Here is a 25860-nt window from a genome sequence, read left to right on the forward strand (position 1 = left end):
AATAAAACAGAATAAAAATAAAAGAAAAAATGCAACTAAGTTTTATACAAACTATACAACTTGGGCAAAGTCCCGAGTGTGCTCTCCTCCTCTACTCTCCAGGCGGATCAAGGTAGATCGCCTCCTCCTCGCGATCTCCATGTGGACCTCCAACATAATGCTTCATTCTATACCCATTCACTTTCCAAGAATGTCCATCGTCAGCCTCTATCTCAACTGCTCCATAAGGAAATGCCTCTTTCACAATGAACGGACCAGCCCATCGGGATTTCAATTTTCCCGGAAACAACTTCAACCGGGAATTATCTAGAAGAACCTTATCCCCACAGTTAAACTCTTTGGGCTCCTTAATATGTTTATTATGACATTCCTTTGTCCGCTCCTTATACCCCCAACTTCTTTTATACGCGTCATTCCGTAACTCCTCAACCTCATGAATTTGAAAAAACCGACTCTTTCCCGCCGCAGATAAATCAAGATTTACGGCTCTTAAAGCCCAATACGCACGATGTTCTAACTCAACGGGGAGATGACACGCCTTTCCATAAACTAGCCGAAAGGGAGTGGTCCCGATTGACGTTTTGAATGCAGTACGGAAGGTCCAAAGTGCATCATCTAGCTTTTCAGCCCAATCCCCGCGACTGTTCCCCAACCGTTTTCTCTAAGATCCTATTAATGCCATGATTGGTGTTTTCCACTTGACCGCTAGTCTGAGGATGGTAGGCCGTAGAAAGTTGATCGGTGACCCCATAACATTTCAGAACCTTATCCATCTGAGCATTACAAAAGTGGGTACCACGATCACTGATCAGGGCCTTAGGAGTATCAAATCAAGCAAAGAGTTTTCGGAGGAATCCCACTACAACTCGCCGCGTCATTTCTATGTAAGGCTTGAGCCTCCACCCATTTGGAAACGTATTCGACAGCAACGAGGATGTATCTGTTCCCTCTAGACATAGGAAATGGACCCATAAAATCAATTTCCCAGATATCAAAGATCTCAACCACCTGGATGGGGTTTTGGGGCATCTCATTTAGGGATGAGATGTTACCAGATCTCTGACACGTGTCACACGAACAAACAAACTCGTGTGCATCACGAAAACTAGTCGGCCAATAGAATCCCGCATCAAACACGCGTTTGGCGGTTTAAGACGCACCAAAATGGCCACCAGTCGGGCCCTCATGACAATGTTGAAGAACACTATGAGCTTCATCACCAAAAACACATCGTCGAATCACCTGATCCGAGCCAATACGGAATAAGTACGGATCCTCCCAAATGTAGAACTTGATATTTGCAAATAACTTCTTCTTCTGCTGATATGTCAGTCCGGGCACTAACAAACCAGAGGATAGATAATTAGCAAGATCAGCAAACCATGGAAACCCCTCATCACTCGCCTTTACATACAATAAATCTCACCCTGGAAATCATCACCAATCCCCTGTTCCCGGGTCTTGTCCATGTCGGAATTTTCTAGCCGTGACAAGTGGTCGGCGGCGACATTTTCGGCTCCTCTTTTATCTTTAATTTCTATATCGAACTCCTGAAGCAAAAGGATCCAACGAAGTAGACGAGGCTTCTCATATTTCTTGGTGAACAAGTAACGCAGAGCTGCATGATCAGAGAAAATGATAGTCTGAGAAAGCACGAGATACGAATGGAATTTATCGCACGCGAAAACAACCGCAAGAAGTTCCTTCTCTGTCGTGGTGTAATTATCCTGAGCATCGTTAAGGGTTTTGCTAGCGTAATAGATGGGATGAAAATGTTTCTCTCGACGCTTCCCTAACACGGCGCCAACAGCAAAATCGCTCACCTCACACATTATCTCAAACGTAAGAGTCCAATTGGGAGCAAAAAGAATAGGGGCACTTACTAACTTCTCCTTAATCAACTTAAAGGCCCTCAAACACTCCTCACTAAAATCGAACGGCCTATCTTTCTCTAGAAGCTGGGTCATCGGACGAGAGATTTTCGAGAACTTCTTAATAAATCGGCGGTAGAATCGCGCATGACCTAAGAAACTACGAATAGATTTCACGGAAGTGGGTGGTGGAAGTTTGGAAATGGTGTCTACCTTAGCTCTATCTACCTCAATCCTCGCACTAGAATTCTAATGACCTAAAACAATACCCTTACGAACCATAAATGACATTTCTCGCAATTAAGCATAAGGTTCGTCTCTTCACATCTATCGAGCACTCGATCTAAGTTACGCAGACAATCATCGAAGGAATTCCCAAAGACGGAAAAATCGTCCATAAAGACTTCCATGGAATCCTAGATTAACTCATGGAAAATGGCCACCATGCACCACTGAAATGTAGCTGGAGCATTACAAAATCCAAATGGCATGCGTCGGTACGCAAATGAGCCAAAGGGGTATGTAAATATTGTCCTCTCCTGATCACCTGGGGCGATGGGGATCTGGAAATAACCATAAAATCCATCAAGAAAACAGTAGAACTGCTTTCCTGACGAACGCTCAAGCATCTGATCGATGAATGGAAGCGGGAAGTTGTCCTTTCGTGTGGCCTCGTTAAGTCTGCGGTAGTTGATGCAAACTCGCCTCCCTGTTACGATATGAGGTACGTATGTATACTACATATTTCATAACGGCCTTACTAGTTAAATATTTATTATATTTGATCACTCTGTAGTATATATGGACCAAATAAAACGTGTTGAGTTATGAAGTCTATTACATCAACGGATATACATTTCATACAAAATCTCGAGATGGTAAAGTGCACCAGAACAGTGGGGTTAGTGTAGTAGCAAATGACTTGCACATTTCTAGAGAAGTTAAAACCTACACCGAGATAAGCTATTATGGGGTTTTACAGGACATATGGGTACTTGATTACCATTTTATAAAAATCCTGTTGTTCAAGTGTGACTGGGTTGACAATAAAAACGGGGTAAAGAAATACGACCTTGGGTACACATTGGTTGAACTTAGAAGATTATAACACAAGAATGATCCTTTCATATTGGGCTCACAAGCACGACAAGTTTTTTATGTGACAGACCAGCTCGATAAAAAATGTCAATAGTAATCAAGAATCCTCCAACAACTTATATGCATGCATACGAAGATGAGGAGTTTAGTACGGTGATTAGTTATGAGAATGAAAATGTATTGCCCCCTGTAGAAAAAAAAAGATTTGGGGAAGGAATCCCAAGATGACTATTACCGCAATGACGGTCGTGATTTAATTATACGTACTAAGGTATGCATTTCTTTCTTGATAATCTACTGATGCACTTGTTAAATCTGAAACGTTAAGTTGTCAACATGTACATTTGAACAAGTGTAGCTAACGCTTACATTTGATTGTATCAGGCACAAGTGGACCCTTTTTTATTATCACGGACGTCGACCATTGGCTTGCATCATTACTTAATATTAGACTAGTATAATATAGTTGTAATATATTATGTAATATGTTCTCATTATTGGTTGAGTCTCATTATTATGTAATATTTTCTCATTATATGTTGAATCTCATTATTAATTATTATGTAAATTTGCTTAAATTTGGATTTGGAAAGATATGGCATGTTAACCTATTTATAAAGGTGATTGGAAGTTATAGGGACTAGATCATCATTGAATGATTTTCGGCTAGCAAGGTAGCCGTAATTCATAGCCATGTGCACATTAACCTAAGTGATTTGATTTATATCATAATTACCTAGGAAGTATAAAAGACAATATTAAATTGACAATAATATCTTATTTTCTTCATATCTAACAATACTAATAAAAGAAAATAATGAAGATGATGTGGCAATCTCATATTCATTCTAGGCCTAATCTCTCTTCTCATTCTTCCTACCTATCCATGGGTTATGGAGCAAAACCATATTGATAAATGGGTTATAATTTCCTTTATAATTCTATAATTTATCATCTTATTCATCTCAACTATCCATTGGTCATAGGCCAAAATAATTTTGGCAAATGGGTTATAATTTCATTTCCAATTCTTTAATTTCTCATCTTATTTATCTTACATATCCATGGGCCATGAGACAAAACAGTTTTGAGAAATGAGTTATAATTTCTCTTTTAATTCTCTAATCTCTCATCTCATTTATCAAGGTTATCCACGGGTAATTGGTCAAAACAATTTTTGCAAATGTTGTATATACAAAAATCAAATTTGTAAATTTAAGATTCTAGACTTCTTATTGTTTATACTATATATTTTATCTTTTTTTTACCTATAATTCTGTTCATTTCTTTTAAATAATGAATCTTTTTATTTTTATTATTTGACAAATCCCGTCTAATACACGGGTTCAAAAGCTAGTAATCATATAAAAGACAATACTAGTTTACCTTAACTACATCCGGCAAATTTAATTAACATAAACTAAAACCATATCAAAGCTAATATTCATTCATATAATTAACAAGTAGTAATTACAAAAACTTAATGTCCAGAAATATATAATCTTACATTAAAATAAAATATCTAATTAACAAGATAGATTGTGAACATTGACTGGTCTTCACTCCAGTTAAAACTGGCCCTCAGCCCGACATCTATCAAGTTCTCTTCCAGAAAGTCGTCCCACTTACGAACCTTGTAATGTCGCGAATGCTAAAACCTATCGTTCCGGCGAGCAACCGTTTCAAAAATATCCCCATAATCACCAAATCTGAACTTCAATCAGAAGTTCTTCGACCGGATGTTGTAACGATTGACAAATGCAACCGGTAGATTCTGCATATATAAACAAAAGTTCAATTATAAATTTATAACCTATTATATAATAATGTTTGATTGAAATTATAAGAGTAAAAAGAGAATATTTATAACTTACCAGGGAACCCTTAACCACCCTCTTAAAGGTGTAGTCGTATTCCAGCCTCTGGACGTTCGTGTAGTATTCTGCATTAAATCAAATAGTTTGATCAGAAACTTAAAAAATCAAAATCGGATTCAGATACTAGATTGTATAATTAATTATAACCCTAATTCATGTACTTATAACTACATTCATTATACGCAAAACTCGAATATATAGAAAGGAAGACGAAATATCGTGCATGGTTGCATATGATTATTCATAAATCGATCAAACATGTAAAGCATATATGAAATACCTTCGCCATGGTATAGTAGCGTGATAGATATCGCCATGATTTGAATTCCTTTGAAAAGTGATCGATTAGGGAGTAGGGACAGGGATGACGAAAAGGCGCTTGGATACAACTGCTTATATATCGTTTTTTAAATAAAAAGGCCCAAATAACCATCTTTTAAGCAAAATGGCCCTTTGAAAAACAAAATATAGTCTTTAGTCACACATTAAATTTAATATTGTCACTATAAACTACTAAGACAACACTAAAGTTTCCTTAAAGAATGTAAATAATGTAATGGTTACATGCTAACTAATTAAAAGTACTTACACTTCACTAACATTTCCTTAGTAATGAACATTTAATCACACCTAATATAGTGAACAATTAACATATGTTACTTCTAGTCGCATATTTTATGCATTTACCATCACCATAATATATATTTTTTCACACATCCAAATTGTAGATGTGACCAAAAAGTAATTATACATCAATAACAATGATTGTCTATTGAACATTTAGTCACACCTAACAAAGTGAACAATTAGCATATGTTACTTCTAGTCACAAATTGTATGCATTTAACATCATCATAATATATATTTTGTAACACAAAAGTAATTGGAGATGTGACTATAAAGTGCTTACACTTCACTAACATTTCCTATACCATCCACATTCACAAATTAACTCAAATCAGTCTTTATTATAAAACTAATTTTCTCTCTTCAACCGACCCAACCAAACCAAACCCAACTTTTCACACTAATTAGCAACCCAACCTTAATTATTTGTTTATTAAATTAATACAATTTATAATTTCTGTCTTTTTATTGAAAGTGAATAGCTAAAAATATAAAAATAAATTTTTAATAAATATAAAATATATTTAATTTAAAATGTATATAAAAAATTAAAAATATATATATGCTGAACCAAATCATTTTTTAAAGCTACGTGAGCTTCTCTATTGGTCATATAACCGGGTAAACTTCAAATTATTCGTTGTGTATAATATTGAAAAGTTTTTTCATCATCTTCACTTTAGTTTCTTGTTGCCGGTCAATATTTACTTTTTATTAAAAATATATTTTTTTATAAACTCTGTTTTAGTTAAAATATATACCGGCGTGTTCACAAAATAAACTGAACAAGACTATGTTTTTAGATTTTTTTTAAAAACTTAATTATTAAAAGTTATTATAAAAAATCAATGTTATTGTTTAAACTAATTAATGTGTAAAGAAAAGGAAAAACAAATTAAATATATGTCCAATAAAATAGTGACATGTGGCAGTGAGTGGGTTTGCAAATAATTTTATTGTGGTGAACTGGTTTGAATCTGGTTTGCTAATGGTTAGTATTAGTCATACCTAAACTAGTCTTATACTAGTGGAGTTACTTTGTCACGTATTCCAGTTAATGCTGACCAAATCTAACTTCATGTTGTTTAGTATTAATAACATTGCCTTTATATATTTTTGTACTTAAAATGGCACATGCACATCATATCTTTTAGTTCATATTTTCTCTCTCGTTGTTAACTATATATCAAGGTAAGTCTGCTGGTTTTTATATTACATGTATGTGTTTGAAGTATTAGAGTGTATATTGTTGTGTGTGTTAATTAAATGTGTTGATTGTGTTGTTACAGATCGATGAAGATTACTGATGTAGAGGAAGATGACATGGATCAAGATGATAAAGTGCTGATTTGGTCATGGATTTTCAAGGAAAGGACGAAAGGAAGATCACAAGATTTCGGTCAAGTCTAATATCCGCGATTTGGTGGATTATTTCTCATAGCATCATCTGTCAATCGCGATTTGTTGGATTATTTCTCGGATAAATGATTTAAATCTATGATAGTGTTTCCGTAAAAATCTTATTCACCATCATTATTATAGATTCGAGCAAGGTCAACAGACTGGATCTTCGGATGCCTGGGGTGCTGCCAAAACATCCATGGGTAATTTGATATATCGAAATTTTCAATTTAATCCGACCAAGGTATACTATATCATTAGTTAGGCTAAATCTAGTTTAGGATGGTGACGGTTTTTCAGTTTGTACGGTTATTCAATTTGTACTCTGATTGTTATAATCAATATATAGCTTTTAATGTTGATTTTTGTAATAGTCGTGACGGTTATTCAATTTGTATTCTGATTGTTATAATCAATATACTGAATGTTAAGAGTGAATGTGTTGTGACTACTTTATGTTATAATTCCGCTATACCATATCAAATAGTAAATATATACGTTTCGGTAAATCCAAAAGTATATGCATACATATCAAATAATTTGATCAAACTCTAAAAAATCAAAATTGGATTCATATAATAGATTGTATAATTAATAACCCTTCATTTATTAACTACATTCATTACGCAAAACGCGAATAGAAAGGATGACGAACTCATTGTTGCATACGCTAGTTATTCATAAATCAAACTGCTTATGATCGTGTTTTGAACAAAAATGGGCCCAAATTATCGTGTTTTGAAAAAAAGGCCCAATTAATCATCTTTTAAGCAAAATGGCTCATTGAAAACCATAATATAGTCTTTAGTCACACATTAAAATTAAAACTGTCACTATAATTATACCTAATTAATTAGTAATATTTTTACACACCTAATAAAATAAAAAATTATAATATGGATAACACTGATCAATAAAGTCAGGAAATATTTTTAGAGTCACTATTGTTTAACCTTTAGTCACACTGTTACATAAATACATGACCCTAACACATTTTTAGTCACACTCTTTTGTAAAGATTTTTTTTGTGACTATAAACTACTAAGACAACATTAATGTTTCCTTAAAAGAATGTAATATGTAATGGTCACATGTTGACTAAAAAGTACTTACACTTCCCTAACATTTCCTTAGTAATGAACATTTAGTCACACCTAAAAAAGTGAACAATTAACATATGTTACTTCTAGTCACATATTGTATGCATTTACCATTTACCATTACCATAATATATAATTTGTCACACATCCATATTCGAGATGTGACCAAAAAGTAATTATACATCAATAACGATGATTGTCTATTTAACATTTAGTCAACCCTAACAAAGTGAACAATTAACATATGTTACTTCTAGTCACAAATTGTATACATTTACCATCACCATAATATGTATTTTATCACACATCCGAATTGGAGATGTGACAAATAAATACTTATACATCAATAAGGTTGCCTTAGTATTAAAAATTTTAGTCACACCTACTAAAATGAACTGTGACTATAAACTACTTAGACTTCACTAACGTTTTCTTAGTATTAACCGTTAGTCACACCTAATAAAGTGAACAATCACCAAATTGTAATTCTAGTCTCATGTTTTTTTCCATTGACTATGACCGTAATATATAATTTGTCACACATCCATATTCGAGCTGTGACCATAAACTTCTTATACATCAATAACTATTTCGTTAGTTTAATTTTTTAGTGACACATAATAAAATGGAAGCTGACCATTTGTTACTTCTAGTCACATGTTTGTTACATTTGTCATGACTTTTAGTTATCGTTAGTGACACATTGTAATTGTCACTATCACCATAAACTTTAGCATATGGTAACACAATTAATTATTGTGACTAATAAATGTAGGTTCCCTGGACGGATCACACGAGATATCCCGATATACACAGGTGCGGAATCCCTGTGTAGATCGTTACGGACGTAGAACACAAACACACGAAAACACGAATACGATATGAACAAACACACGTTATATTAATAACTCAACACGTGATATAATCACAGTTACAGACTCTCGACCTCACGTCACTTGACTCACTGATTTACACGAACTCTAACCACACCTAAACAATAATCCGTAACCTATATAAATACACGACAACTTCGCCTCAGGCGAAGTTGTCCATAACTTCGCTTGGTTAACAAGTTCGCCTAAGCGAACTTGTCAACAACTTCGCTTGGTTAACAAGTTCTCCTAAGCGAACTTGTCAACAACTTCACTTTAAACAAACAAATACATAAACAATATTACAGACTCGATTACAGACACTAGACATATGAACTACTGACATTTATGCACCAACAGACTCCCCCTTGGCAGTAGCTTCATATCTTGATCTTTCAGCTCTTGTCTCGTAATCCTGTAACTTCAAGCGTGCACTCCGTCTCTAACGCACACCGACACAACCCTTTGATATTTCCTTGCTTCATCCTTCCAAGCAGGAATATAAAAGATCTTTTTCTCGTTAAGCATCTTCAGATCAGCTTGCGATAAGTTAACAAGATGCATCGGATCGTAAACTCTAAGGATCTCTTGTTCATCCTCATCTTCCATCACTGCCTCCGCTGTCTCACAATCAACGAACCACAACTTTAGGTCTTTGAGCACATCCTTGGGCATAAGCTTCATCGGTACTTCTTTAAGGCACCGGATTGGTTTATACTTCATAACCATCCAAGGCTTTCCATCAGCTCTCAAACCTCTATCCTTGTCTTCAACAAGTTTCCCTTTCTGTGGTTTCAACAGCTCAAACTTCTTTTCCTTTATGCTCTCTTTCCATATGATTTTCCCTATGACTCTAGCCATATTATCGTCACTTCGATTGATCAACCCCAATCTGGCTAAGTCTTTAACCTCACACTCAGGCAGTGTGTTTAACGATCTCAACATTCTTCTAAGGTACTGAACTCCATCATATCGTTTAATCACGAAGAGCCGCAACTGCTCATCATAAATCCAGCATATAATCCCTTTCTTTGCTTCAGCATAGCCCTTAATATTGTAACTCTTTTTGAACATGGTAGGGACTGCCGGTTTCTTCGTTTTGACGAACCATTGAGCGTATCCTTCCTTCCACCTCGGCTGCTCTTCCCATTTAGTATCTTCAACTGCCGTCTGATCACCCATATCGGCCTTCTCAACCTCTGGAATGTCATGTTCGACATTTTCCTCTACTATCTTTCCTTCCTCAATCTCATTCTCAATCTCAATCTGCTCACCGATCTTCTCAATCACATCACTCGGCAGCACATCCTCATCAAACAATATATCATCGCTGAACATATCATCGTCAAGTTCCCTCAACGCATCAATCACGTCATCATCACCACCAGCCGCGTCGGCAGACTCCCCCTCAGCTGTGGAAGTACCAAGAGCTTGAGAAGTTCTTGGAAGCTCACCACCTGCATCTTTCGATGCATTGGGATCATCGTCTCTGTCGTTTCTCTTCTTCGTCCTGAGCTCGTCGCCTTTACAGCTCATCTCCCCCTGAGATGCCAAGAACTCCTTCAAGGCATCTATAATTTTTACATGCTCAACCAGGAGGGATGACTGTAGTTGATTTGCTTCTACTAGGCGTTGAATAGTCTTCGATTGCTCTGCCACGATCCGCTCTAGTGAAGCTATTCTCTCTGAGTCTGACATAGGCGTAGGCGAGACATCAGAAGCAGGCGTAACCGCAGGTGGTACCATACCAAAAACTCGTCTCGTGAATAGTAGGAGGCTAGAATGAGCAAAAACACCAAAAACTCGTCTCGTGAATAGTCGAAACGGGACGAATTCTACACCCGCGTGAATATCCCGAACCACACAATCGAGCAAAAGCTCTGATACCAATTGTAGGTTCCCTGGACGGATCACACGAGATATCCCGATATACACAGGTGCGGAATCCCTGTGTAGATCGTTACGGACGTAGAACACAAACACACGAACACACGAATACGATACGAACAAACACACGTTATATTAATAACTCAACACGTGATATAATCACAGTTACAGACTCTCGACCTCACGTCACTTGACTCACTGATTTACACGAACTCTAACCACACCTAAACAATAATCCGTAACCTATATAAATACACGACAACTTCGCCTCAGGCGAAGTTGTCCATAACTTCGCTTGGTTAACAAGTTCGCCTAAGCGAACTTGTCAACAACTTCGCTTGGTTAACAAGTTCGCCTAAGCGAACTTGTCAACAACTTCGCTTTAAACAAACAAATACATAAACAATATTACAGACTCGATTACAGACACTAGACAGAACTACTGACATTTATGCACCAACAGACTCCCCCTTGGCAGTAGCTTCATATCTTGATCTTCCAGCTCTTGTCTCGTAATCCTGTAACTTCAAGCGTGCACACCTTCTCTAACGCACACCGACACAACCCTTTGATATTTCCTTGCTTCATCCTTCCAAGCAGGAATATAAAAGATCTTTTTCTCGTTAAGCATCTTCAGATCAGCTTGCGATAAGTTAACAAGATGCATCGGATCGTAAACTCTAAGGATCTCTTGTTCATCCTCATCTTCCATCACTGCCTCCGCTGTCTCACAATCAACGAACCACAACTTTAGGTCTTTGAGCACATCCTCGGGCATAAGCTTCATCGGTACTTCTTTAAGGCACCGGATTGGTTTATACTTCATAACCATCCAAGGCTTTCCATCAGCTCTCAAACCTCTATCCTTGTCTTCAACAAGTTTCCCTTTCTATGGTTTCAACAGCTCAAACTTCTTTTTCTTTATGCTCTCTTTCCATACGATTTTCCCTATGACTCTAGCCATATTATCGTCACTTCGATTGATCAACCCCAATCTGGCTAAGTCTTTAACCTCACACTCAGGCAGTGTGTTTAACGATCTCAACATTCTTCTAAGGTACTGAACTCCATCATATCGTTTAATCACGAAGAGCCGCAACTGCTCATCATAAATCCAGCATATAATCCCTTTCTTTGCTTCAGCATAGCCCTTAATATTGTAACTCTTTTTGAACATGGTAGGGACTGCCGGTTTCTTCGTTTTGACGAACCATTGAGCGTATCCTTCCTTCCACCTCGGCTGCTCTTCCCATTCAGTATCTTCAACAGCCGTCTGATCACCCATATCGGCCTTCTCAACCTCTGGAATGTCATGTTCGACATTTTCCTCTACTATCTCTCCTTCCTCGATCTCATTCTCAATCTCAATCTGCTCACCGATCTTCTCAATCACATCACTCGGCAGCACATCCTCATCAAATAACACATCGTCACTGAACATATCATCGTCAAGTTCCCTCAACGCATCAATCACGTCATCATCAACCAACACCACATCATCACCACCAGAACCACCAGCCGCGTCGGCAGACTCCCCCTCAGCTGTGGAAGTACCAAGAGCTTGAGAAGTTCTTGGCAGCTCACCACCTGCATCTTTCGATGCATTGGGATCATCGTCTCTGTCGTTTCTCTTCTTCGTCCTGAGCTCGTCGCCTTTACAGCTCATCTCCCCCTGAGATGCCAAGAACTCCTTCAAGGCATCTATAATTTTTCCATGCTCAACCAGGAGGGATGACTGTAGTTGATTTGCTTCTACTAGGCGTTGAATAGTCTTCGATTGCTCTGCCACGATCCGCTCTAGTGAAGCTATTCTCTCTGAGTCTGACATAGGCGTAGGCGAGACATCAGAAGCAGGCGTAACCACAGGTGGTACCATACCTGATAACCCTGCAGTAGTGACGACCGTTGACTCTACAAATCGTGCAGCAACCACCGACTGAGTAAGCGTTGGAGGTGGTAGAGACACGATCTCCGGAGTCGACATCTGGATAGTAGTGGTAGATGGAATGCCAGCAGATGATGTAGCCACCACGGGAACATCCGCAGTGCTTATACTTGTAATCTGTACAGAAGTAGGAACGATAGACATACCAGACAGTGCAGCCGGAGCGAAACGTACCATCCTTGAAGTCTCTCCAGCTCCCATACCTGCACATGTCCTTTCCCGTCTTGATTGTCTTATCAGCTTATGTATATCTTCTTCCCTTTCTGACTCATCATCATCCTCCGTTCTCTTTCTCTTCCCAAACGTTCTCTCTCGAGACACCATCAACCGTCTCCCCTCATTCATGATCTCATCCAAATCTGAGTCAGCCATCGACGTAGCTGCTCTAGTAACACTCACACCCGAACCTTGTGCAGCAGAGACCTGCACCTCTTCATGTGTAACAACTTGATCCATATCGAAATAACCTTGACCTCCAAAGACAGCATCAAGATCTATATCCTCTGCAGCTGACACAATAGGCACAGCAGATGCAGCTTGAGTTGCTCTTGCCTGTCGCGGTTGAGGATCTCTGAACTCGTCCCCACCAGCAGGAACATACTCTGGGTTGATTAAAAACCCAAACAGTGGAGTATGCCTTGGACGACGTTCAGGGTTGCTCCTCGCACTCGAAGTGCGGCATTGAGCAAAGATACGCTTGCTCACAGATTCCACGTATCTTATTGGTCGTCGCTGAGGTAGATTCGGAGCCACATGGTTCAATATCATCTGGATGAAACGTGGATACATAATGAACCGCTCACGAGCCATCGCCCTCCTCTGTCTGTCAATCTCGTAAAAGACCATCTGACTAAAACTATAGCGTTTATTGTAAGTCAGTGCAGTCATTGCGGACTGCATGGTCGCACCCATACCGTCAGTGCCCGCCTTCCTTCCTGACATGCAAACTATCATGACGTGCATAAGGAAGCGCCACTGATCAAGTAGAAGACCCTTCCGTCTCTGTGTATCGCCTAATGGACCAGAATAGCCCATTCGGAGAAACGCTCCATCACGAAACGGAGCCACAAACTCAGTTGGGTCGTCCCTCGTCTCTTCTCCAAACCGTAACGCCACCCGAATCTGTTCAAAATTGAACTGAACCTGATGATTGTTCACAGTCGCTCGCATGACAGGGGGCTTAACACGACAATCGTATTCTACCGTCTGCCAAAAGTCTTCGATATTTGGTAAGGATATCGGCAGAGTCGTCGTGATAGCATGAAAAATCCTCGAGCGTATGAGGAAAGTAATAATCTCGCGGTAATCCTCAATGCCGCTCGCTTCCGGGTCAAGGGTGATGTACATATTGTGACCCGGGAAAAATTGCCTCTGATTGTCACCATCTTCTCCTCCTGCACCTCCAGCACCAGCTACTGCAGCCATATCTGCAACAAACGAACCAAGTTAGATAAACGTTAATGAATAACACAAGTTCGCTGGTTACCATGAGCGAAGTTGTGATAAACTCTGTATAGGCGAAGTTAAAGATGAGGCGAAGTTGGGAACAACTTCGCTTCAGCTTTAAGTTCGTCTAATTAATATTAAGTAAAAATGATCCATGCGAAGTTAATGGTAACTTCGCCTCATCACAACATCGCCTCAGGCGAAGTTACGGATAAATTCGCCGAAACCCTAAGTTCGCCTAAACTGAAACGGCGACAGTGATGTTTGAATCAAACATCGGAAAATCTGGGATTTTGGTTAAGTTTGAAGATCAAGGACCCCGAAAAACATGGTTTTAAGGTTTTCTAGACGATTAGAATGGTTCTTAACGCGTAAACACAAGATTTGAAAATCGGTTTTTAAATTTCGATGGTCCGAGGTTTCGAAATCGGTCCAAACGACCCCTGATTAGCATGAATGAACATGGAATATATTATAAATCGACATCTCGAACCTTGAATCTTAAAGAAATCGGGGAAAAATAACTCGGAATCGAAATAAACAATAAGTTCGCCGGAAAATCAGTAAGTTCGCCGGAGAATACGGATAAGTTCGCTGTTTTTGAAAAGTGATGAACAGTTTGACTCTTGAACATCCTTATATAGGGTCTGGGTTATACAGGCGAAGTTACGGATAACTTCGCCTAGGCGAAGTTATTCACAACTTCGCCTGTTTAACAACATCGCCTATATTTACAAAATCAAACCTTATCATTTGAACATTTTTCAATTTACGCTTTAAAACTTCCCTTTAAGAAATAAATGACATGATCAATTCTAAGTAACCAGTTAAAAAATCATAAAACTATCTAAGTACAAAAACTTAAAAAATTTAAAGTATAAGGGATCAAATTTCAGTCTAGTTAGGGACTACCACGTTTTAGAAAAGATCTGAACAGGAATCATACTAACTACGTGACTGTCACATAGATCCGTGTTTAGCTGTATTATGACATATAGAGACATGTTGTAATCAGGTATAACTTAAAGTGGTTTTCATCGTGTCTGTGATACGAGTTAGGTTCGATTAAGCCTCAAAATTTAAGTGGGCAACAACTCAGAGATTTTGATGCTCCTATCTATTCTCAAAGCGTATTTGGCTTTCCCCAAGTCACCCCGAATTGACTTCGACCCATAGTGTCTGATTAAACTTGTAAGTATTCTTGATCTGCTTCCCGTTCTTCTCCCTTACTCAATGATTGTGAAATCTTGATTTTGTCATCTCTAAAATGTTTCAATAACTCCAAAATTTTTTATTTATTTATTTATTTTTTTTTTTTCGAATAAACATAGACTTCAAAGTAGAAATTAACTGCAAGTCCCGAATCTGGATCACTGCAGTATCTTGAGATGCTATCTTCACGAGAATCAGAACACTTACGGGCTCGTGTATGACTGGGTAATCACTTTTCTGCCTATCATTCGGAAAGATATATATGAAGACATGCAAAACTCTTAAGGAGTTTCCACGTAAAATCAAGTAAATTTAGTTTGTATCACATCTACTTTTACGCACCATTAAAAAGTTACCATGACATACAATGACTGTTCTAAAGCCTTTTAAGCCTAATAACTTCACTAGTTAAGCACACAGAATCGGTATAACTATCATTTTCCAAGGTTGGATCAATTTTCTGTTAAACATAGCAAATGAACGTCTTACGAAGTAGTAGACTTGAAAAGTAATTTCATTTCCCAGAAAATTTTTGAATTCTATCGCCCCGATCGATTCAAAGTCTTCAGGTAAACGGCTATCCCGAAGATCCAATGAATCAGCTGGACCGACCACATGCTAGTATGTGTCCTTCTAACTAATTATGATCGACTAATTTTCAGCGAAAGAATAAAAACTCATCATAACCGGCCCGGTCACTTTCAGTCATCTGGTTAATGGCTATCCTCATATTCTACAAGTAGAAATAAGGACCAAACATATCCTAAGACATATCCTTCAAACTGAGGTAACCGACATAATTTTAAGCGATAGTGACGTATTTATTTATTTTTTTTTTATTTTTTATTTTTTTTTAATCAAACATTAAAAACATGATTACTCGGGATTGATCATCCCATTCAGTTCAATAAGGTTTTGAAATCTGGATTTGTCAAACGCTTTAGTATATAAATCAGCGAAATTATCAAGCGTATCCACCTTTTCAAGCACAATCAATTTCTTCTCAGCACAATCCCGTATAAAATGATGACGTATGTCAATATGTTTAGTTTTAGTATGTTTCACGGGATTGTTAGTTACTGAGATAGCAGCTGTGTTATCAATGCAAATAGGAGTAAGTAAGAAATTCAGACCATAGTCGCGCAACTGTTGTTGAATCCAAAGAACCTGAGAGCAGCAGTTGGATGCTGCCATGTATTCTGCCTCACAGGTTGAAATTGCGACTGAAGTCTGCTTCTTGCATTGCCACGACACCAATCTGCCACCAAGAAACTGACATCCTCCAGTTGTTGACTTCCGACTCTGATTGCACCCTCCATAATCAGAATCTGTGTAAGCGACTAGCTCCAAGTCTCCTCCTCTCGGGTACCACAACCCCAGCTTCGGCTTGCCCTTGAGATACCGCAGTATCCTTTTTGCACCTTTCAAATGAGATTCTTTTGGATTTGCCTGAAAACGTGCACAAAGACAAACAGCAAACATTATATCAGGCCTAGATGCAGTTAAGTACATTAAAGAACCTATTATTGCCCGATATTGAGTTGGGTCCACATCTGCATCACCGTCTAATTCAGCACCCAATTTGTGATTGACGCAGATTGGAGTATCATATGGAGAACTGTCCTCCATCTTGAATCGTTTGAGCACATCATGAACATACTTCGTCTGATGAATGAACATCCCGTCCTTCTTCTGATCAACCTGCAATCCTAGAAAGAAAGTTAGTTCACCCATAGCACTCATTTCAAACCTTTTCTTCATGACGGCTTCAAACTCCTGACACATGGAGACTTTTGACGCAGCAAATATAATGTCATCCACGTAGACTTGTACCAGCAGGAAGTCGCTTCCATCCCTTTTGAAGAACAACGTGCTATCTATTTTCCCTCTTTCAAAATCATCTCTCTTGCACTTAAACACCCATTTTGTGCCTATCGCATGCACATTCTTTGGTTTTTCAACACCCAAACTTCCATCTTCTCGAATTGAGCCAACTCTTCTTGCATGGCTTCGATCCACGAGCTGTCCTTTAAAGCCACTTGATAATTCTTCGGTTCAATCTGGCTTATAAAGCAGGTGTACAGGCATTCATTGATTATTCCTGTCTCCTTAATACTTGTATAAACACAGGTGTGTTCATTCAAGCTACTTCTCGTTTGTACACCTGAGGACACATCACCAATCACATTATCCAAAGGGTGATCTTTACGAATTCTCGTGGTCGGAACAGAACCGACATGCAAATTATCTTCCAAATTAGAAGAGATCTCGTCAATGGTTGTTTCTGGCTGAGAGTGAAATGGATTGAAAAATTCTTCTTCAGTCGAGGCAGCAGGGGTACCAGTAGAGTTTGATGAGGAAGGTTGACATTTATCAATCAGCTGTCTTTGCAATAGATTTTCTTCCTCATCAAGTATCATCTTCGTCGCAACTCTTTCTTCTTCTTCAGAAATTTCCAAATCCGGTATGTTAAAAGACTTAAAAAGCTTAACATAGTCGAAAAGCTCAGCAGGTCCATTGCTTGGTTTTGGCGGTTGGTAACTTGTGATGTCGGTGTTACACACCACCTCCACCTTGCAGGTCGAAGTATTGAAGACACGTCTGTTGGGAGTACCAACAACATAACCGACTAAGATTCCTTCATCGGCTACTTCGCCAAATTTAGAATTTGTCTTCAAGATCGAACAAGGGGACCCGAATGGTTCAAGACCACTCAAGTTGGGCTTCCTTCCATGCATAAGCTCGTAACACGTTTTACCAAGTCTCTTAACAGTTAACACTCTATTCAGAACATAGCAGGCTGTAGCAACTGCTTCAGCCCAGAACATCACAGGAAGCTTCGAATCTGCCAGCATAGTTCTGGCTCCTTCAATTAAAGTTCGGTTCTTCCTTTCAGCCACTCCATTCTGTTGTGGAGTATACGGAGCGCTGTATTGGTGTTCAATTCCTTTCTGAAGACAGAAGATCTCCATCTCAAAATTCTTGAACTCCGATCCATTGTCACTCCTGATGAACTTAACTGTTTTACCCATGACGTTCTCAACTTTGGTAATCAAATTCTTCACCATTTGAGCCGTCTCATCTTTCGATTTCAGAAAATATACCCACGAATATCGCGAGTAGTCATCAGTGATCACCAAGCAGTAAGAAGTACCTCCTAGACTTTTTGCATACACGGGACCGAAGAGATCCATGTGAAGCAATTCTAGAGTACTGGCAATAGAGTTGACCTTCTTGGTGAGATAGGATTTCTTGTGTTGCTTTCCCTTCTTGCATGCTATACATTTGTCTTCAAAGTTAAAACTTTTCAAGGGAACGCCCATCACAAGTCCATTCCTGACAATGTGGTTCATCTTCCGAAGATGAATGTGCCCCATCCTCCTGTGCCACAGTTCGGATTCCGATTCGCTTGCTTTCGTCATTAAACATGATTCTTCCGTGTCCATTTCAGTAGACCTCATATCCATTACATAAGTATTTGTATCACGTGGAGCTTTCATCACTATCCACTCGTCTGGTATCTGAAAACCAGGCTTCAACACGATCGCCTCATTCTTCGTGAAATGAACAGTGTACTCCTTATCACAAATCTGCGACACACTCAGCAGATTGTGCTTCAACTCTTCTACAAAGTTCACATTCTCAAGAGTCATTTTTCCATTGGACACCGTTCCTCTTCCAGTAATTCTGCCTCCACTTTCACCGGCAAAGCTAACTCTCGCTCCTTGAACAGGTTTTAAGTCGTACAACAAGTATTTGTTACCCATCATGTGCCGGGAACAGCCGCTATCTACAATCCAAAGACTGTGGGCAGCCCTGTTCAACTGTTCCTGCACAATAAAGCAAAGGATTAGAATCTATGGACCCAAGACCAATTGGTCTTGGATCTATACATCCCGTACTTCTGCTTTCCAAAGTTAGCATCTGGATAATTCCTGTCAGTCCTATTAGTAAATCTCCTTGGAAATTGAGTGTGAGGCCTTCCAAACCTATGTGTATTGGAAGTATTATATCTTGCGGTTTGGTTATTAGCATTGTTAAACTGAGGTTTGTTTCTGTGAAAACCTGAATTAGTTACATTTCGGAACTTTGAAGGATTTTCATTTTTAGCAGTATTAAAATTACCATTAGGCTTACGCTCAGTTTTAATAGGCCTCACACCTCTGAATTTCGGCGTCAGAGGGCAATCTGCAACAAGATGTCGTAACTTATTACACCTAAAACAACACATATGCTCCATTTTCTTTTCAAAGGTTGTTTTAGATGTCGAGGCTGTGTTACCGGCCGTTCGTCTCACATAAGGTGGGACGTACGGGTTGAGTGGAGTACTCTTTTTATAAGTTTTATCTTTTTCTCCACCAGTGGGTAACACTACCTTCTCTTTTGTCTTACCCGATTCGGACAACTTATCCGAATCTGATGAGATTGGACTCGTAACAGAAATTTTCACACTTGAAACAGGCGAACTCGTTTCGCCACTACTAACACTTGGTTCTTTACTCGTAACCTTGATTGGAACTGTCTGAGGAACTTCAAAATCAACAGATTTCTGAACACTAGGGTTAAAAGTGTAATTGTGGTTATAAGGTAGTGGAACCTCGTGATAACCAATTCCTCCCCTCTTCGCAGAGGAATCTTGACCACTAACCAGGTGATCAAGAATAGCTGAGGAATTTCTGAACTGCTCAAGTTTTCGGTTCAGTTCTACCACTTTCACCTGGTGGTCAGCAATCTGCTTTTCTCGTTCAGCAATTAGTTTAGTCTTTTCTTCTAAAACCTCATAACTTAGATCAATTACTTCAATTTTTTCAGCAAGTTTTGTTTTTAAGCTTTTAACATCTTTTTCACACGCTTTTATTTTAATTTTGTAACTGTTTTCTCTTGCTTTCATAAAGTGACGATCTTCTTTAAGAGTTTTAAATTCAGCATCTAAACGAACATACTGATCTGTTATGGTAGCAAGTTGCTCAGACAAATTCTCACATTTAGTACAAATAGGTTTAGAACTTACCTCGGAGAGTTGATCCTTGTTATCTGCCATGAAAGCTTTTTCCTTACCAGTAGCTTTCTCTTCTCCGGTAATCTTCTCACATTCTTCATTCTCAACCTTAGCCATATTTGCCTGCTCACTAGTTTCATTCGAATGCAGGTTCCAGTTGTATTCACCTGCTTCTCTGGACATCATGGCATTGACTTCTTTACTACTCCCAGTGTGCTGTGCAGACCGGCCTAGACCACGTTCAACTCGCTCGTTTCTGCACTCTTTGGCAAAGTGCCCGTTTTGTTGACAGTTATAGCACCTCACCTTAGACTTGTCGAACCCTGGCCTGCCACCAACAAACTTTCTCCCCGTCTTTCTCATAAACTTCTTCACTCTCCTCACTATCATGGCCATCTGCCATTGTAAATCCATTTCCTCCAGATCATCAGCATCGATCTGGTCATATTCTTCATCCAGCATCGCTGGATCAACCACCTTTCCTTGAATATAGTTTTCATATGAAGCAATAAACGAAGCATAGAGGCCAAACTGCTCTTCAGCAGATTTGACGCTCATTGGCATCTTAGAGTAATTATTGCTTGAGGAACTTGAAGATCCACTAATCTTGCTTGCTGTCTGTTGAGTACCACTTGATCCACCGGCTACAAAGCAAACATCCCCATTTGAGTTTACTGACACATGCCCCTCCTGTGAAGACTTGGCACACGACTCGCCCTTCGAGTAGTAGGCGGCAGAATCAGTCTTTGAACTTGAATTTGAGTTTACTTTAGCACCGTACATGCCTGGATCTTGAACCTGATCCATAGATGTCTCTTTTCTGACCATATTAAGCTCAAAAGTTCTGAGCTTGTTGACAGTGGTTTCAAGAACATAAGTAGGGAAGTCCTTGTCTTCCCTCATCAGCACAGTATACATCTCCCATTTTGGTGGGAGGGCATCGAGAAGCTTTTCCACAATCTCTTCTTCTCGGTAGGAAATGGAGTAGTTACTCAATTCAGTCATTAGATGATAATATCGAGTGATAATATCATCAAGAGATTCGTTCTTCAAGTACTTAAAGACTGAAAATTGAGTTTTGAGCAACTTTATCTTTGAAGCCCGAATACCTACATTCCCTTCAAATCTGTTCTCAAGAGCTTCCCAAAGCTCTCTAGCTGATGTATACTTTCTGAACGTATGGAGGATCTCCTGTGGAAGAGCCATTGTGATTGCAGCATGAGCCTTGCTTTCGGCTTCATTCATCTTTTTCTCCTCCTCTTCCATTTTACTGTATTTCTTGATTTGGTCTCGACCCTCATACTCCATGACTGGTGGAATATATCCATCTTGGATGCATACCCACATTTTCGCATCCTGGTACTTAACGTATTGTATGAACCGATCCTTCCACGCGACAAAGTCGGTTCCCTTCAGCAACCTTGGGGCCTTTGTAGCTGACCCCGCTTCAACTTCCATCTTTACAAGCTCCGAGATGTTGATCGACGACATCCTTCTTGAAGACTAAGAAACCCGAAAAATTCTGAGTAGGCGAAGTTAAAAAATTTCCTCTGAAGAGTACTGTAGGCGAAGTTAAGGATAACTTCGCTTATGTAATAACTTCGCTAGATCTTTCTTAAATTCGCGTGACTGGGCGAAGTTGAGAATAACTTTGCTTAGGGTAAGCGAACTTAGAAATTAGGCGAACTTGAAGAAAAATTTGCTGAGCTAGGCGAACTTGAGGAGAACTTCGCTGAGTTAGGCGAAGTTGAGGAGGTAGGCGAAGTTGTAAATAACTTCGCTTCTCCTTAAATCTTCGCCGAAACCCTACGTATCCTGACGGCAACTTCGCCTGATGAACAGCAACTTCGCCTGACGAACTCAAACTTTCTGCAGATCTGAAAATCGGATTTTAACGAGGTTTTTGACTGTTTAAAGGCTTGAACACACTGGTAGGAGGCTAGAATGAGCAAAAACACCAAAAACTCGTCTCGTGAATAGTCGAAACGGGACGAATTCTACACCCGCGTGAATATCCCGAACCACACAATCGAGCAAAAGCTCTGATACCAATTGTAGGTTCCCTGGACGGATCACACGAGATATCCCGATATACACAGGTGCGGAATCCCTGTGTAGATCGTTACGGACGTAGAACACAAACACACGAACACACGAATACGATACGAACAAACACACGTTATATTAATAACTCAACACGTGATATAATCACAGTTACAGACTCTCGACCTCACGTCACTTGACTCACTGATTTACACGAACTCTAACCACACCTAAACAATAATCCGTAACCTATATAAATACACGACAACTTCGCCTCAGGCGAAGTTGTCCATAACTTCGCTTGGTTAACAAGTTCGCCTAAGCGAACTTGTCAACAACTTCGCTTGGTTAACAAGTTCGCCTAAGCGAACTTGTCAACAACTTCGCTTTAAACAAACAAATACATAAACAATATTACAGACTCGATTACAGACACTAGACATATGAACTACTGACATTTATGCACCAACAATAAACATAAACTTAACGTCACACAAACAAATGTTTACTGTCATTGTAGATTACATTTACTCACAGTTACGTTATGTCACTGAATGCGCCATTATATAGTGACACAAACAATTGCCATATGTGACCATATGTTTATCTATGGTATCACAAAAAAACTAACATTTGTGACAAACGAAAAACGTGACCAAATAGTGACATGGTAACATTGCGATTAAACGTCACTAATATTTTGTGACATACGCTATGTTTAATGTGACTAAAGAGATGATTCTCTATGCAATAGTCACACAAGCCCACTGAAATAGTCACCAAAACATTCCAGGAATTTTCAAGCATACATACGATGGCATTTTTTTCGAAAGTGTCACATCAACCTGACGGGGTGTATGTCACTAAAAGTCGATTTTGTACTAGTGTTAATTGCTCCTTCAATTGTCTTCTTTATCACCCTTTATCTTTCAATCATCAATTGTCTGACCAGTTTCAATTGAACCCCTACAAAGCATCGTTCCAATTATCTGTCACAATTCAAACACCCGTTCTCTCTCTCTCTCGTTAGCGACCACCCACCGGATAATCAAAACTACTTGCCTGCCTACTTCCTTGACTCCTCCAATCGATCCTGGTTTGTGATTCTATTAGAGGTCCTAAGTACATTATTATGTCAGATTATGGTAATTAGTTACATTTTCTGTAATGTATTCTCGATTCCAGATTGCTTTAAGGAGGCAAATATCATGGAAATCATGCTTCCAAAGATTAAATGTCACTGTATGTAACATCACGAATTTTCTAAAAATATTATTAATTATATTATTTAATACTGGTGGGAAGGTCTTGTAACATCCCAAAATTTCCAAAATAATATTAATTATATTATTTAATGATAGAGGGAAAGTTTACTCGGGTTATCGGGAAATAAATAAATATAGTAGGAGTTGGTATGGGTCGGGCTAGTTTTGGGTAATGGATATGGATTATAGACTTGGGTTATGAAAGAAGGAAGGAGAGTCCATGGGCTTGAGCCCATGATCCCTAAATATAAATATCATTAATCACCATTTAATCCTCATTCTCACATATTCCATACACCACCAAAACACACACTTAATATTTCCCTCTAGTTCTTCTATATCTCTAGCCGAAATCAAGAAGGAAACCGAGCACCGACCCGAGGTAACGATTGTTTAATATTGTATGAGCTTAACCCATTAGATATAGTTGCGAAACGACGAGCCGACACCGTTAAACGGTTTAAATCATGAGATCCGGGTGGAATCGGGTATAAATCGAACCTATGATGAGCTTAGGGATCACCCTAGCTCAGATCTGGATCGAACGGGGCGAAAAAAGGTGAAAAACGAGTTAAAAACTCGTTTTCCGGTGAGTTTGCGTATTTCCGGCGGCTTTCCGGCAATGACGGCGCCGGAAAGGCGGTGCCGGAAAAGTTAATATGAGGATAGAGGTGTCAGTGAATGTTCTAACATTCCCTGACCTAACCCTAGTTCGCTATGGGAACTTAGCGAATCGGAGGGTGATTCTTTAGCTGATTCGCTATGGGAACTTAGCAAATCGGAGGGTGATTCTTTAGCTGATTCGCATAAGGAAGCCTAACGAACTAGGCTTGATTCTTTATCCGATTCGTTAAGGGAAAAGGGTAACGAATTACCCTTGATTCGTTAAGACCATTCGTTAACAGAGATAACGAATTAGAAAGTCCAATTCGCTAAGACCAAAGTAACGAACTAGAAGTTTAGCATAATGACAGAATGGTCCCTGAACTTAGAAAAAATGAATTAATTACAAATAAGCTAGTGATATGGCTAGTAATAGATAATTGATACATGTAATTATTATACAGTTAGTCGTGCACAGCTCAAGAAGGGAATAACCGTAAACGGTGAACGCAACCGCATTGAGGTGAGTTTCTAGCCCCATTTCCTTGTTATGTTTTCGGGGCTGTGTTCATACTCGATGTTATTAGTTAATACACTTACCTTAAGTGGTAAGTGTATGCTATAGATGTTATACGAGGTAGCTATTATACAATGTTTGACGGTACGTGAACGATCTTCGGATATTGCACGTATCGCCAAGGATAGTGAATTTGGCAAAGTGGCATAACGTTATACGTTATTAAAGTGGCAAAGTTGTAGGTGTAAATAAGAGGCTAAGTGGTAAGGTGAGCAGGTTAGATAGTGGACTACGTGTCTTCTGATACGTATATGATGCATGTAGTGGTTGTATGATAAGTTGCTTTATTAACTAGAACTCACTCAGCGTAGCTGACTTTTAGTATGCACGCAGGTGATCAGACCAAAGACCTAGCATGAGGATGGCACAAGGCATGGATTGAACGGCTGTCATCTGAAGATGGAAGAAAAGATGTTTTAAATATAATGTTTTGTGTTATGGTATCAAAGAAAAGATTTAATGTTTTGTAATGAATTATTTAAGTTGACGTTTCCGCGAAAGTTTTAATTAACTCTGATTGTAACAACTGTGTATATGAGTAAATCTGACGCTAATGTAGGGCTACCGGGTACAGGGCCTTACAAGTTGGTATTAGAGCATAAGTTCGAGAGATTTAAGCATCCTACATGCTTAGACTCGAACAGAGAATGGGATTTTAGTAAGAAAAGAAAGAAGATGCCAGTTCAAGATAGCCATGTGTCACTCAAGCAAGCTCAGTAACGGTAAAGTATGTTAAATATTGTATAAGGATGTTTACTTAATTGTTAAAGAAATGATATATGCAGGTTAGGGATAGGATTTCTCTAGTGTTTGAGTGATTAAATGTTTATATGTAGAAACTAGCACAAGTGAAATCACGAAGGGAAGTATGTAGAACCTGAGGAGTAATGCAAATAGTTAATTACACTTGATCAATGTCATTAGCTACTTACCTTACGAATCACGTGCTAAATAAGTCCTTGAGTGATGACGTTTGTGTTTTTCCCTTTTAGAATACTAATAGCTGGAGCTGGAGAAATTGCTGGAACTTGAGGTCG

The sequence above is a fragment of the Bidens hawaiensis genome, unplaced genomic scaffold (genome assembly GCF_021521415.1).
Source record: "Bidens hawaiensis isolate Kalapana, Puna unplaced genomic scaffold, B.hawaiensis_p1.1 tig00038560_1, whole genome shotgun sequence".
Taxonomy (NCBI): domain Eukaryota; kingdom Viridiplantae; phylum Streptophyta; class Magnoliopsida; order Asterales; family Asteraceae; genus Bidens; species Bidens hawaiensis.